We start from the raw sequence: 15,322 nt of genomic DNA on the forward strand, positions 1-15,322 counted from the left end.
GCCATGCTTTAGTGAGTCATGCTGTTCTGTCTAACTGCAGACTGGAAGATTAAAACAACAGGGTAGGATGCCAAATTGAATTAAATGCATTCTCAAAGTCTATAAAGCAGTATAATTTTCCCTCTGAGGGTGTCATGTACATATTTATTAATTAGTTTTTAGAACATGGATATGATCCGCTGTTTAGCAGCTGGGACAGAATCCAATCTGTCTTTCATGCATATTAAATATACCTGTTAGAAAATATAGAGCATGCATGGATGTTGCAGTAGAACTGTTTGTTTATACATGGTTTATCAATATTTACTGTAGTATACAGATAGCCATTTTAGTGATTTATTATGCTGATTTTCTCTTAATGGCCAGAAAAATATGTCAGTAGAAAAATAAATGCAAATAGTCTACTTTGAATTATTAACCTGTATATTGTAAGGAAGTATGCATAGAAAAGTTTTGTGATAATAGAAAACATAATGATATCATATTGTCATCTCTCATTAACACAACTGCTCATTTCTTTGGCCTATTTAAGGTCAGTAATAACATGAATCTTAAAAAGAGAATGTGAGAGGTGCATCGGTGATATGACCCATATATATCACATAAGTATAGATTCTGTTAACAAAAGAGGACCATAAAATTGGATATTGTTTTTCATAAGTAAGTACTAGGCTAGCTGCCCTTGTGAGACATTTTAAGCCTAGCCAATTTTCATTGGTGACAATCAAACGCTGTTCCTCTTATCTATGAGGTAAACAACTTGAGCGTTATGCTGACTCATAGTTTTTTCATGTTTACACAAAGATGTTTTAAGCAGGCAACACGACTTTACTTTTCTGTTTGACAAATTTCCAGATGTTGTTAACACTTTCACGTGCTCAGTATCGCATTGTTCAACATCAGTGTCTGCATAACAGTATGTTCAAGGAGGATGCAGGATGTTAGGAATCCAGTATAAAAGCAGGCTCACAGAGTTTCACTTTCAGTTCAATGATTTCTTTTATAAACTATAATAATAATGATAATAATAATAATCATAATGTGATGAAAGTAAGAATAACGGGCTTTTTGTTGGAAATAGTACAGCAGTACTGCTCTTTAAATGGCAGGTGGTGTCGGATTAAAACTGGTGTAACATATTATGCATTGTATATCCTGCGTTATATAATTTAGCCTTTGTGTCCATTGCTTTTCTTTTCATGCCCATTTATACATTCGGGAACACTGTTTATGAAATTGTTAGTCACGCAGTAAAAGGCACATTCAGAGGTATAACCTTCTGTCACAAGAGTCAGACATTAACATTAGTTAATGGTTATGACCTGAACATCACTGGATTCAGAAGCTGATGCCTCATCTTGTACTCCAAGGTTAGTTTAGGTAAGGGTCTCCTTATTTATATTTCATGTTTTATAGAATAGTTATAGCTTACTTAATAGGGTCAGGAGTTATGTAAGCATTTGCTCCCATCTGGACAAGCTTCACCCCCCAGGTAAATCCCAAGAAATTTAACAGATGTGCCAGGACAGTGTTAGTCTTGCATCTCTTCTCATTCTAAGAGATATTATAAAGTTACTGTGCCATGGTAATAATTTTATTGTTTTAGTTTTGATATGGATTCAGTAGAGATTAAAGTACAGAGCTTGAAAGTTCATAGGTTCATAGGCTCAAAGGAGGTTACTAGGCTAATGGCCCTAGGGCCTTTACAAGCCTAGACATGTAATACCTGTGTTCCCTAATTGACCATTGTTAGATGGTTTGATTGTTTGCATAGTGAATATATGATCAGCACCTGTTGCCCCTGTCCATGAGGGGCATAGGTGCCGCCCCACTGGTTGAATTTATGGTCTCCCATTCAGTTGTCAAGGTTGCACTTAAATAGGGTCATTGAGGAGCTCTGCCTAACATGAATTGGGAGTTTATTCCTGAGTAGTGTCAGTCTCTGGGAGACATAGCTGTCTCTCAGCATGTTTTGTTTAAGTCATAGGCTAGGAAGAGATCTCTGCAGCAAGTGGTTCTTGTCCCATTTGATTTGTGGACATGCAGTATTTCCATTATGGCAGGGTCAGACTGCTTTGTAGGCCATGCACAGGTCCCCTGACTGCAGCCTGTAGGGCACATAATATAGTGACAGGGCTTTCAGTTTTTCCATGTAGGTCATGTTTTGAAGTCCCTGAATTCTGTTTGCTAGGAACCTCTATGGTCTCCCCAGCTGCTACAGGTGTCTGGTGAAGTCCATGCAAAAGGGAGTGTTGTACTCTATTAGTGGTCTGATGAGAATGGAGTACAGAGGAGTTTTAACATTCTTGGTCTTGGATGAGATGCCCATACTTATGAGATGTGCAACATAAAAGGCTTTCCTTACCACTATGGACACCTGGTGATAGAAGTTTAGACACTATCAACTTGTGTTCCCAAGTCATGCATCACTGGGTTTGAGCTTAGGGGGTTGCTGCCTATATTGTAATTTGCAGGGGCTACCTCCTTGCCAAAGGGGACAATGATGCAATTTATTGCATTTAGTTTTAGAATGTGGCATTGGCACCCATCATTTGTCTGTGTTAACCCCTCCTGTAATATGCTAATATCTTTAGGGGACTCAGTGATTGCTCTCAGTTTGCAGTCATCTGCAAACCTGATAAGCCACAGGTCATGTACTTTCACCTGGACTTCTGAAAAATATATTCCAAATGGTAGAGGGCCTAGCACAGAACCCTTTGGTACCCCACTGGTGACTGTTCTACTAGTGGAGGTGGAATCCACAAGTTTGACAGTATGGATTATATCGGTGAGCCAGTCAGCTAGCCATCTAGTGGCATATAATACCCCAGCTGGGAGAGTTTCACTGATACCTGAGTTGGGGATTGTATTGAAAGCCTTTGCTAAGTCAAGATAGGTGGTATGTACTGCTTTGCTTTTGTCCAGTGCTTTGGTGACATTCTTGAAGAAGTCCACCAGGTTTAGTAAGCATGATGGAAACCGGTGTTCTACACCAGAGGTCAATTCCTCGTTGGTCAGATCCGACCACAAGCTAATCAGCCTAAACATCCACATTCCACCCCCACTTAGGGAAACCATTGTAAAAAACTTCTCCAAAGCCAACTTCACACTTCTTAAGACAGAAGTGGCAAACTTCACGACACCCATGCAGACAGACAATAGAGGTATGACTGCTGAATCCTACACAAATGCACTTTATAAGCACTTACACGAGTGCATGGATCATGCTATCCCTAATAGAACCAAGATGTTATCCTCCAAAAAAAGGAAGCCAATCTGGTGGTTCTCTGCCATAAACAAACTCTACAACAGTAGAAAAAAACTGTTGCAAAAAAGAGTAAAATCCCATGACTGGAGGAACTCCCTGGTCAACCTCAGTAAGAAGCTGAAATCCCTCATAAAATCCTCCAAACAAAATTGCCACTGACTCTAAAGACAACCACAAAGCATTCTATAGCTATGTCAGGAATCTCAATGGGAACACTCAGATCTGCTCTGAGTTACAGCACAATGGCACTAAATATACAGAACCAAATGATATTGCCAACATCCTAGCAGATAGGGTCAGTGCCAACTTTACCTGCCTCTCACCCCATAGAGGGCCCATCTCTATACCGGAAGAATGCAAAGTTCCTATAATCACGGCTGCACAAGTAAAAAACACACTCTCCAAAGTCAAGAACACAGCATCCATGGGACCTGACAATATCCCAGGCTGCATTCTACACGAACTATAGAATGAACTGGCACCCTACCTATGTACCATGTTCAATCATAGCCTCACCTCAGGCTTTGTACCCATTGAATGGTGTACCATGATGGTTATCCCACTCCACAAAGGGGGAGCCACGACAGACCCCAGGAACTACCGCCCCATTAGCCTGATGAGCCTGGTCTGCAAGGCCATGGAACGTATCATTGTGGAACTCATAAACAAAGACATTGGTAATCTCCAAACTCTGAACCCTACCCAGTTTGGATTTATAAAAGGCAGATCATGTCTCCTAAACCTGATTGACTTCTTTGAAGCAGTCACCAAAGCCATAGATGAGGGTAAAATGGTTCACACAGCTTATCTAGATCTCGCCAAGGCTTTTGACACCATCCCCCACTCTAGAATTGTAGATAAGCTCACTAAACTAGGTATAAACCCTATGTCACAAGATGGGTTGCCAACTGGCTCACAGACAGAACCCACACTGTGCAAGTAGCGGATTCCAAATCCGATTTCAGACCAGTGACAAGTGGAGTACCACAGGGTTCAGTCCTGGGTCCTCTCCTGTTTGGTATCTACTTCTCTGAAGTGCAGGCTAACACAGAATGTCTTTGGCTAACAAAGTTTGCAGATCACTGTAAACTAGGAGCCATAATCGAAACTCCTAACAATGTGGACAAACTACAAAAGGGCCTCACTGAGACAGATACTTGGTGTCAAAGCCATGGCCTGAAGCTCAATGCCAAAAAGTGTATTGTCATCCCCTTTGGTAAAAACTCTGTACCCATGAACTACCACATAGCTGGTAGTCTACTTAATGCCAAAAATGTGATAAGAGACCTTGGGACACAGGTGGACAGTAGTCTCTCCTTTGATAATCACATCGCCACAGTGGTCAGGAAATCCTTCTACGTGGCTCATCTCATCACAAAAGGATTCTCATCCAGAAAAAAAGAGGTCATTGTTCCCCTCTACTCATCACTCATTAGATCCAATTATAGAGTACAACGCCCCTTTTGTTATGTACCTCACAAGACATCTACAACAACTGGAAAGACCACAGAAATACCTCACAAAGAGGATTACTGGTCTCAAACAGATGCCCTATGCAGACCGTCTCAAAAAACTACAGATTTACTCCATCGCATATCGCCTACGCAAGGGCGATCTCTGCCTAACATACAAAGTTATGTCAAACCCAGAGCTGTTGGACATGCTCCACTTAAAGAAATCCCAATCCCTCCGAGCTGCATGCTCTAGGGACCTAATCCTTGTCACCACAATAAACAGAACATGCTGGAGGGATAGATTCCTGTCCCAGAGACTTCCCATACTCTGGAACAGACTACCTGTCTATGTCAAACAGAGCTCCTCATTAGCACTCTTCAAGAAAAATCATGATGACTGGATGGGAAATGGAAAATTCACCCCAGGGATCACTTCTGTGGCTCTGCTCGACAGGGGCACAGGAAAATAATTTTCTTGGGTGGCGAAAGCCAGGGTACATTTTTTGGTAGGCTTATATAGGCCCTAGGGCCAATAGCCTAGTACCTACCTATGAACATATGATCTACCCTTAACAAAGCCATAGTGGGTCAAGTCAAGAGTGTGAAGGTTGCCTATGTGATTGGTCTGATGAAGTTCATACATTTGTTTTGGACAAAAGCTCTTACTTTGATCGTTTATAAAGTGTTTTTTGATTAACCTTGCCATTGAGTTTTTGTTTTATGTTAGTTTCTGTTTTTTATCCTGTTTAATTGTAGACAAGACTCATGATGATTCTTTCCATGGCCTTGCAAATAAGGCTGGTTAGCCTTATGGGTCTGTAGTTCCTAGGGTTGGTTGATGGACCCCCTTTTTGCAAGGAGATTACAGTTGCTGTTCTCCACTCTGCTGGATCAAAGCCAGTGCTCAGGCTATGGTTAAAGAGAGTGCCAAGTGGTCCCAATAGGTCATGTTTTAGGTTGTTTAGTGAGCAGCTTGGGATGTTATCTGGTCCCACAGAGGCTGTGTTTTTGGCCTTGAGAGTGCGGATAGGACCTGCTCATTGGAGATACTGGGTAGAGGAAAGGTGCCAGGAATGCTTTGGGGTATGTTTGTTGGGGACAGGGGATGATGTTTGTACCAAATCAGTCAGCTGACAGGTTGGCAGTTTCTTCAGGGTCAGTGTGAGTGGTACAGTCTACTCGGCACATAGCTGGGTATTCCCTTTTAGATTTCAGACATACTGTAGGTAAAGAATGGCTCATGAATGTCTTTAACTAGGGAAGCTAATTTAGCCTCATAAATGTCTTTACCAGATATCTAATTTACTTGTTCAAGCTGTGGAGGGTATTCTTTCTCTGCTAAGTTTCCTCTTGCTCTCAGATATACCTGTTTATACTCGAGGTCCACCAGTGTGGCTTGTTTTTATGGGGAGACTTGGTTTTGATCCTATCAGGTACAGCAGAGTCAATACAGTTGCTAAAGTGGTTATACAGGGCGTCTGTGTACTCCTCTAAGAGTCATTACTGGCTGTGTTAGCAGGGGGTTTGAAACTTTTCAAACCATCGCTTAGTGGGCTATAGTTTGTTTTGGAGAAATTTCTCATTTTTATTGCTCCTGTGGAAGTGTTAGGTCTAATTGTTTCTTTGAATGAGACAGATTTATGGTCTGATCTTACTAGGGAGGGCAGAATATTGATAGTACAGAAATACTGTTTTGACATTTTCAGCATTGCATTACTTTTTACTTGTCTGATTTCATTCAAAATAACAATTCCTTCATTTTTATTTTGTTGATGAGAAATATATTCTGTTGGTGAGGAATATGTACAGTGTTTAATTTAAAAAAAAAAATCACCAATTGCAAGCTTTTGTCTGCAGGGAAGAGAGTACTTTTGACATTACCAACATACCAATTAATATAAAGGCCATCATAAACGGAGTAGCAAAATGAAAACTTTGTTCTGAGTTTCCAAAAAAAAAACAAAAAATGCAGTGAGTCAACACGGCCAAGAGTTTAAGTGCTTTCATGCCAGAAAACTGGGGATTTATCAGACCACAAATAATCTTTTACTCTGAGTTTCTTAATTTTATTTATTTATGCATTACTTTATTTATTACCTGGATATCAGAACTGATCTATCATGGACTGTTGTCAGTGACAATATTTGCCAGAAAGATAAGAATAACTACACTACAGTCAGTTTGGAATAATAAATCAGCATACTTTGTGAAGAAGAAAGAACCTGGAGTGCCAATAGAAAACATGAAAAAAAAAATAAACAAGGAGAACGTGCAAACCCAGCCAAAGTTTACAGTGGAATCCAGGACATTACCCTAAACACTGGAGTCATAAAGAACAGCTTTTAGCATAGAAAACTAAAGGGCCAAGGGACCATGTGATTATATATTGACATAATAAACTGATTAGTGGTTAGCTGTTCTCTGCTTGACTGAGATGTAAGAATGAATATATGTATATATATGTACATACACATATATAATCTGTTTTGTTGTCTTTCCAATCAAATTATCTGTTTAATAGTTTTTTAGCTGGAATTCCAAAAGATCATTGCCATTGATAAGCCCCGTTGACCTTCGGTAGCAACTATTTCTGATTCAGAGACAGTCCTACCACAGTGCTCTATCACAAAGATGTACATCACTACTGTGAGCTGTCTCCGTGGCCTACCAGAAATGAGAATGAGGTGTTTTGGGGGCAGCGTATACTAATTAGCTATGGGCTGTCTCCAAGAAATGACTGCAGTAAGGCATTTACACATCTGAGCGAGTCGGAGTTCAGCAAGCCAAGTTAATGAACTCAGCCAAAAGTTAAAATCCACCCATTGTTTTAAGTTAGTGACATTGTTTTATAGATAAGTGCTGGGTATGCAGAGGGATGAGTGATCTGAGGTAAGAGTGGCTGTGTGTGTGTGTGTGTGTGTGTGTGTGTGTGTGTGTGTGTGTGTGTGTGTGTGTGTGTGTGTGTGTGTGTAGGAGTTGTCTTGTCTGTAAACTACCCTAGAGTAATGAGAAAATCTCTTGTATAATCATGAATATTTCATTTTGTTATCTTTACCTGAGCTTGTTAGTACAGCATAATTGTATTGTTTGGAAATTCTTTAGAAACAGAAGGCTTAAAAACAAGCCTACTGTCGATAACATTAGGGTAAGTGCAAAATAATTCAAATAACGTCCAACCCAAAGGGTAATAATGTCACAGAGACAAATCATTTAGTAAAAAACATTCTACCACTGTACTACAAGTGTGGTGTCAGATAAGAACTATGCATCAACATCATTGTGAAACCACCAGCTTCCAATCCATCTATACCCTTTTTTTTAAAGCAGGAATTAAATAATTTATGTAACATTGCTTAGGTTATATGATATATAGCAGTATATGTGAAGTATATTGTTTGTTATGTTAAAATAGTTTGATTACTTTTACATGAATGTAAATTTGCCTATGTCACAAATGAAAATTTAATAAAGGTGTTTGAAAAAAAAGTTACAGACTTACATGGATCTCATTGGATTTAGCAGTAGTTGTAGAAAATGGTACAGAATGTAGTTTTCAAACTATAATTTGTTTTGATAGATAACAGATCATCCAAGCTAGAATCTTCACTGTATAATTCTTTAAACAAGTCCAAATAAGGCATGTCTACAGCTAGTGGGGTTTGGCTTTACTGACCTGAATGTACCTATAAGGACTTAAAAAGTCAAAGAGTAAAAATTCATGTGCATTCAGAAGCCATGTAGCTGAAACAATGGTATGTCTTTCAAGGCGTCAATAGTATATACCCCATAGGCCTCCGCCAGAAGCGTGACTGGCTCAGCCAGACATATAGAGCAAACTGGATGATTGGTATATCACAGATCCAACACCCCCAACACACACACACACACACACACACACACACACACACACACACACACACGCACGCACGCACACACACACACACACACACACACACACCATTGCATGCACGCACACACACACGCACACACACACGCACACACACACACACACACACACACACATTCACACACCCACACACACAGAGCAAAAGCAAAAATAAATATAATATATATACTATATATATATATATATATATATATATATATATATATATATATATATATGTCCTAGATCCCCTGATGTATTAAGTGAGTTAAAGGGAGGGTGAAAGGGTGAAGAGCTGAACACAGGATAGGATGATAGAGGTTTTATAGCTGATTGATAGCTGGTTTAGGTTTTCACTGAGAGATGGAAGTAAGGTAGAGCATGAGGGGTGTATGGGTGGAGCTTGGATTAGTCTTCCCATACTGATAACTGTGTAGTGGTGTTCAGGAGTCAGATTCGGCACTAGATGTGTTACTCACACATTCCCATGAAGGTGGTGTGGTCAGCAAGTTAGTTTAAGGTTTTCAAGTAGGGTTTTCAATTCAGTCAGATGTAGGGGGTCTTAACAACATGTACAACAGTCTGAAATCAGCTAAAGGTAGAAAAGATTTTTTTTTTTGAGTTTGTTGTACAATGCGGTAATGCACATGGGATCATGGGTCCATTAACTACATCCCCATTTATGAGATTTAAGTTGTCACTGTTGGGTCAGGTTTTGAAAAGGAAGCTGAAAGACTATTGGGGCAATCATCACTTGTCTTTTTCTAAAGGAAATTCAGTGAATTATCATATCAACAAGGAACTCGTAAAGTTCAGTACACGTCCTTGGATAATGCAGTTAAGCTGATTCAGACATCTGAGGACCCACGGTTAGCAAAATTTGATATTGAGGCTGCCTTTATGTTGCTGTTGGCAGCCAAAGGGGATTGGCTGAAACTGGAATGTATGTAGATTTTTTTTTTATATGGCTGTATGAATGGCCTGCATACCACCTTTGAGAAATTCAGCATAGATTTGCACTGGATTTTGAACCAACAGATGAAATGATAAAAGGGAGTACACTATTTGGATGACTTTTTTGTTAGTGGGAGAAGGTAGAAACAGCACTGACATGGGGGTGTAGGAATTTGTGCAGCTTTTACTGAGCTTAAGGTAATGTTAACAAAAGATAAGAGGGAAAGACAATTGAAAGAGATTAATTTTGGGGGTTGAGGATTGATGCATGCAATGGATAGTTTTGTTTGCCTTTAAATAATCTCAATAAACTGAAGGAGCATGGTGGAAGGTAGTTGGGTGTGGCCAAGGTCAGAGTGAGAGATGGGTTGAAACTATTAAGATTGTTGAATTTTGCCTGGCAGACAGTGACCCTGGGGTGCCCCATTTGCAGGTCAGTAGCCAACTTGTTAAAGGATGGTAAGAAGAAATATCATTGGGTTAGAGTATCTAGGACATTGAAGCAAGACTTGCAGATTTGATTAAACGTTTTGGAAGGTATCAACAGCATTTCAATGTGCCAGGGTGATTGGGTGATTGGACTTGATTTGGAGTTGTTCCCAGATACTAGCAGGTGGGTTAGGCATGGGGATATATTTTGGAGGTAAATGGTTTCATTCCGCTGCCACTAGAATGAGATGAGCAAATGAGAAGTGATATTACGTTCTTGGAATTGATGCCTATTTGGACAACATCAGTGTTTTGGAAAAAGGGGTTGGCTAACAGATGGTTTGTTTTCTTTTCTGACAATGTAGCAGTTGTTCAAGTGTTAGTGAAGAAAACATCAAACATGGAACATATGCAATTATTGTTAAACAAGTCAGTATTACAGTGTTTATGAATTAACCTATTTCAGCACAGCATATTCCAGGCCATTGCAATGTGATAGCTGATAGTCTGTCAGGCCTTCAATTTTTCAGGTTCCAAATGGTTGTTCCATGTGTGGAAGAGCACCTGTCAGAAGTTTCCAAGGAATCCTGAGAAATTGGTGGAGTGTAGCATGAAATTTACTCAGCAGTCTTGGTATGTATCCACAAGGAAGGCCTATACATTCACACTGAGTGTTTTAGTCAATTTGTAGGTGACCTTAAGACAGAAGATGGAGTTTTGTCAGTTGAGCTGATTGCAACATAGATTGCAGTTTATTGAATCAGTGAAAACAGTTAACATGCAGCTGTCAGCTTTAATAGCATTGGCTAAACTTGTGGGTTTGGTTGATTGAAGAAAGGACCGTCTAATTGTGAGAATGACTGGGGATGAGAGAGGCTTAGAGGTTTAACATTAGACAAACATGCATTTTTAGAGGTTTTTATTAAAGACACTGTTAAAAGGTTATGGGAAGTTTGCAAATTCTGCAGAGGATTATGTTTTATTGGCACCTTTGGCTGTACTTTTATATATGGGGGCTTTTAAGACTAGAGGGCTGTTAGGTAGTTTAAAGTGGAGAGTTGTATGTATTATGGAAGAGGCTGTGCTTATCTGAGTGAAGTCATCTAAGATGGATCATATGAGTAAGGGCCAGGAGATTCTTTTGGTATGTGACAGTGAGCTTCAGTTATGCCCTGTGATGTGTGGGTTAAGATGGCACCTGCTAGCATGGGCTGAGAGGAATGAGGCATTTGTTTTGGTTGTTTTAAAGATTGTAGGATGTTACCTTTGAGGCAGCTTGATGCAGCTTGAAAGAAGGCATTATGGTTGCAGGGATAAGAGATGCTAGAAAGTCTTCACATTCTTTTTAAATAGGGAAAGTATCTGACCTAGTGGTGGGGCAGCTCCATTGAGGTACATAATAGGCAGAGTAGGTGGAAATCTAACCCCTTTCATTTGCATGTGAGGATGTACAGTATTGGTATGCCTGGTTATTATTATTTATTTATCTTTTACGTTGAAGAAGCGTGATTATTTTTGGTCATTCCTATCTGTATTGGGTGGTGATGAGGCTACCAGTTGCACCTAATGATAATTTGTTAGGGTTAGACCCCATGTTGTAGAAGGTTCATTTTCTAAGGTAAATTAGTCTTAGATGTCGGTTGTTTTCTTTTATGGCAGTCATGATGAAGTAGTAAGGTTTAATTGACAGTATTATGATCCATCTGGAGAAATGACTTAGACATGGTTTCAAACTTGCAGCTGTTGTCATTGACGGCAAAGATTAAGCATAGGCACACTTTTCCAATTATAGTATAGTCAGCGATGATTCCTAAATTGGTTTGAAGGAGTGCTTGTAAATGCTATTAAAGCTGCTTGTGAATTTGTTAATCATTATATAGCTAGGGCTTTGAGGACAATGGGTATGATCATGTCGGATCATAGTGACCTGTATGATAATATAATACATACCTGAGTGATGTTGGGCTTGACCTATTTAATGTGCATACTTCATTGTGAGTGAAGGATCTGATGAAATGATGAAAAAGGGGGGGGACAGTCTGTGGCTGCAGACTGCTGGGGTAAGGGACAATGTTTTCTGTTCAGAAAATCCCTCATGTTTTAATGTGAGAGATGCAAACAATGTATGTTCTTTAATACAGATAACTTTGTTACTTTAGAGGACAGGCTCATTTATGGAGAAGGACAATTTGATTATAATAGTTCAGGTATTGTTTACTTGGTAACATGTCTTTCTTGTCCTGCATTTTATGTTGGGAAAACTATGAAAGCCTTAAACTAGCATATTTATCAATGTGTATATCCTATACACAAGCAGGATGATGCTAATGCACTGACAAAGTATGTTAAGTATTATGTGAACTTTAATAAATTTGTATTTTTTTGTATTAGAAAGGGTGAGACAAAATGAATATGGGGGTGACTGGAAAACTGAATTGTTAGTGAGGGAATTAAATTGGCAGTTGGTATTGGGATCTGATGAGGATCCAGGTTTAGAAGAACGCATATCCATTAGATGCATTTTGAAGACTAAAAGGGACCAAGTATACAATATACAAATTTATTTATTGACACAGATATGTATGCCTTTAAGATTACTTAATGTCTTTAACAAATTAATATATAAGATTGGGTTACATATGCATTTTTGTTTTGTTCTAATGAAGTCGTGATACCGGGAGATGAAAGCAATTAATAAATAAATACAAAAAAGTCATAAAGTTCAGGTGTGGTCCCCAAATGGCATACAACTCACTTATAAAACTCCAAGCAAAAATCCAGCATCCAAAGTTGATCAAAAAACAAGTTTATTCCAGTAAGCGCTTTCACCCTTAGGCTTCTTCAGACTTTACAAAACAGTAACTACTGAACAGGTTTAAAAATCTTAAGAGCTCTAGTAATTGGTCGAGCCCAAGCCAATCAACATTTTGAAATTTTAATATTTTAACATTGCTTTTGTAAATAACTTTTGCCCTATGGACAGATATTTTTGTACTAATCAACATGGATGTATTTTTATGTGAATTTTTAACAACAACCTCAGCTGATATATTCAAGTGGTGATGCTTTTGTTAACTAGTGTTGATTGGCTTGGGCTCGACCAATTACTAGAGCTCTTAAGATTTTTAAACCTGTTCAGTAGTTACTGTTTTGTAAAGTCTGAAGAAGCCTAAGGGTGAAAGCGCTTACTGGAATAAACTTGTTTTTTGATCAACTTTGGATGCTGGATTTTTGCTTGGAGTTTTATAAGTGAGTTGTATGCCATTTGGGGACCACACCTGAACTTTATGACTTTTTTGTTACTTACTTCTTTATCTTGTGTGGGTCCCGTACTCCGTTTGCTGTGTGTGCTGTTCCTGTTGTTCGTAATAAATAAATACATTTTAGGTCTGTACAAGACATAGGTGTTTTTTGCTATTTAGTTTTATGGTTTTTACATGAATTTGCACCGAAGTATCATTTGTTTTACTTCTGTCAGTCTTCATGAACCACATATAGAATGTGTACAAAGCTAAATTCAGCCTTGAAGCAGTGTTCTCATAACTACATGAGTGGGCTTTAGTGTTCTCATATCTACATGAGTGGGCTTTAGTGTACTAATATCAACATGAGTGGGCTTTAGTGTACTCAGATCTACATGAGTGGGGTTTTAGTGTTCTCATATCTACATGAGTGGCTTTAGTATTCTCATATCTACATGAGTGGGGTTTTAGTGTTCTCATATCTATATGAGTGGGCTTTAGTATTCTCAGATCTACGTAAGTGGGGTTTTAGTGTTCTCATATCTACATGATTGGGCTTTAGTGTACTCATATCTACATGAGTAGGGTTTTAGTGTACGGATATCTGCAAGAGTGGGTTTTAATGTATTTATATCTACATGAGTGGGTTTTATCAGTTTATGTTTTATAGCATAGTAGGAGGCAGAGGCAAGGACCAGCATGCAAGGTGAGTTGATTCTGGAGTGCTCCAGTCTGTGTGTGTGTGTGTGTGTGTGTGTGTGTGTGTGTGTGTGTGTGTGTGTGTGTGTGTTTGTGTATATATATCTCCATCTATTTCTGTTTGTATATCTATGTGTATCTATCACTATCTATATCTATCTGTATATATATATATATATATATATATATATATATATATATATATATATGCGTCGATTATAAGAATGAACACTTAAAATGTCGAGCACATTTTTGTCAACACATTTGAAGCAAGCGCTCTTATAAGCGAAAGCTAACAAAGTTGAAACCGACATACTCAAAATATTTTAGCTGTCCAACACCAATCCCCCACTGCCGCATTGAACGTGAACTGCAAACACAGTCAATTTCACTTGGAATGAACACTGTAAATATACGCTACAATCCTTCCTGTCTGTAAAGTAAATTAAATAACCATACCAATTGCCAACAGTAAATCGCCAAAATTACACTTGACCAAAATGTCACTTTCCCAAAACACAAACCAGTTAACACACATACACTAATTTTTCTCAAATTTTTGCAGGGGGCCCATGTGGAGGGCTGCACCCCCCCCTTATCCCCTGCTAATTATATATACCAACTCCAAGATTGCACTAAAATTAAGGTAAACATGCATAATTCATAATGTACACATCTTTACATTACTGCTACATTTGCGTGTGTTGGCCAACTATGACATTTCGAACTTAATGTTTTAGATCTTTAGTGCTTTCACTTATAAGAGCGTTCGCTTTAAACATGTCGACAAACTGGTGCCCGACATTTTAAGCATTCGTTCTTATAATATAGACCCTATATATATATATATATATATATATATATATATGCACACACACACACACACACACACACACACACACACACATGTAAATACAAAGTAATTTCTCAAATCTGATAGACTGCCTGGGAATTGATTCTCTGTTTGAATAAAATCACAAGTTCAAAAAAAACATGATAGTGGGCATCGCAATGATGCTCAATAAATATCACCTCCTTGAAAGTTTGCATACTTTACAAGCTATGTGTCTTGCCACAGAATTGACACTGACTTGTGAAATGGAAAACTGAAACCAAATACTCTGCCAAGCAACTAAATCATCCAATCTGAATGACAGCATGTGGTCTGCTTTAACAGAAATACTAGAGGAAAGGGTTGTCTCTGATAAGGATCTTGATGTGAATGAAAATGTTAGTAATTATATTAATTTATCCTTAACAATGTTGTTGCTAAAAATTCTATAAAGTTTTGTCAAAAAAATAATAATAGGATACATGTCTATACAATCCTGGCATTATTGCCAATTAATAATTTATTCCCTAATCGACATCATTTTGCCATTAACCTATT

The 15,322-nt window shown here is 38.6% G+C and overlaps 1 protein-coding gene across 1 annotated transcript in view; it reads left to right on the plus strand.

Moving 5' to 3' along the window:
- MDGA1 (MAM domain containing glycosylphosphatidylinositol anchor 1) overlaps positions 1–15,322 on the plus strand; it is a 3,256,518-nt gene that overhangs the window by 3,066,793 nt on the left and 174,403 nt on the right. The window lies entirely within an intron of this gene.

The sequence above is a fragment of the Protopterus annectens genome, chromosome 1.part0 (assembly GCF_019279795.1).
Source record: "Protopterus annectens isolate FY-2018-M chromosome 1.part0, PAN1.0, whole genome shotgun sequence".
Taxonomy (NCBI): Eukaryota; Metazoa; Chordata; order Ceratodontiformes; family Protopteridae; genus Protopterus; species Protopterus annectens.